We start from the raw sequence: 1,950 nt of genomic DNA on the forward strand, positions 1-1,950 counted from the left end.
ATTTTGTCTCAATATTAAAAAAATTTGAGTAAGCACTATTTCTTGCTTAGAATATATTAGAATTAATTATTATTGATTAAAATTATTTATTATATTTAAATATTTATTATAAAAATTTTTTTATTATTTTAATTTTCTTAATATCTATATATAATTTTAAACTATTTACCCATTTTGGTTATCAAAGAATTTCGAATCAAATACTTTAGTCCCTAACTAATATTAATTATTCGATTGGTCGTTAATAATTAACTCCGTCAGTCACTTTGGTCCTTTACTCCGTCAACTCTAACGAAGGACAAAATAGTCCCTGACAACCCTAACAAGGGACAAAATAGTCTCTGACATCCTCTGTTCAGAAATGATATTGTTCTCTCGCAATTTCCATCGTATCTCGCATAACACTAACTGTCTAAAACTGTAGCTTCAAGCTACACAATGCACACTCTGCAACTTCAATGTTCACAAGAAGAAAAAACTTGTTTTCAACCAATTCATACTTAGAAAACTAATAACTATGTCTTTCAAGTACTTGTCGTCTTCGATGGATCCGATAAATCTAGACAGCAAGTCTGATTTGTTAATACCCGTCGTCGTCATCGCCATCTCCCTCCTCCTCTGTCTTATCCCATGACCACATTGTCCATCACTCCGATCGCTTCCTTCAGTTTCTTCTCCGAACCAATGTTCAGTAATTGTTTCAGTTTCCATATAAGCGGCAACGGCGACATTGCTCGTTGTACTGATAGTTTGGATGCAAGGTCGAAGCTGTCTGTCAACTTGGACTCCAAGAAAGAAGGAATTAAGCACTCGGGGTCCATTTCAAATGAGAATTTACATATGATGTCGAAAGAGAATCTTCTCATTATGTCATAATGTCCAACAATCTATATTGCTTTCCAGAGAGTAGAGAAATGCGTGCCCTTGAAGTAGTTGTGGAACTTGATCTTAAGGATGTGGTGGACGTTGTTGAGGTTGGAGGTGATGCTGTTATCGAGGACGTAGAAGTGGATGCTTTTGGTGGGGTGAAGTGCGGAGGAGGTGGGTGTACCAGTTACAGAGATTTAGGAAGTGTGTAGTCCATGACACGTTGAGGTAGATGTAACACGCGTGGCAGTTACACCATGACTTGATCTTGGTGTTGAAGAGGAGGGAGGAAAAGATGGAAAAGAAGACTGTGAAGGTGAAGAAAGAGACTATAAATGTTAGGATTATGCGAGATATGATAAAAATTGGAGAAGAATAGTGTCGTTTTTGAACAAATGGATCAGGGATAATTTTATCCCCTGTTAGAGTTGTAGGAATCATTTTGTCTTCCGTTAGAGTTGACGTACATGACTGACGGATTAATTGTTAATGACCAATCGAATAATTAATTTTAGTTAAAAATATCTGGTATAAAATTTTTTGAGAACTAAAATAGATAAATACTCATAATTTTATATATTGTATTATTACAGCACATACAAATATAATATACAACATTTTTTTAGACCACTCTTAACATTCCTCACTCGGTAAAAAAAATAAAAAATTGCAAAGGGAAAAAAAAACCTTACATTCTATAAGAAACTTAAACTTATGAAATAATTTGCCATATAAAATAGAACGTCTTCAAGGGAGACTATGACCCTTGTTAGGAATAGAGGTCCTACTACCTAGATTCTGAGTTGAGGAGAAGATTTAGTAACCTCTATGATGCATAGATTGACGGTGGGGATTTGAATCCCAAGGGGCATATCATCGTTGATAATAAAACAATCAATTGAAAGAAGTGGGACCCATGAAGAGTTATAACTCTCTGAGTCTCTGACTCTGTTAGTGTCTCAAGTGAATGCACCATCTCAATTTTTTTTCTGAAGTAAAATATGATCTGTTATCATTAAATAAAAAAATATTAAAAATTAAAAATTAGATTTTATTTTTTAATTATTAAAAAAACTGGAGAGG

Source organism: Arachis ipaensis, chromosome B04 (genome assembly GCF_000816755.2).
Source record: "Arachis ipaensis cultivar K30076 chromosome B04, Araip1.1, whole genome shotgun sequence".
Taxonomy (NCBI): Eukaryota; Viridiplantae; Streptophyta; class Magnoliopsida; order Fabales; family Fabaceae; genus Arachis; species Arachis ipaensis.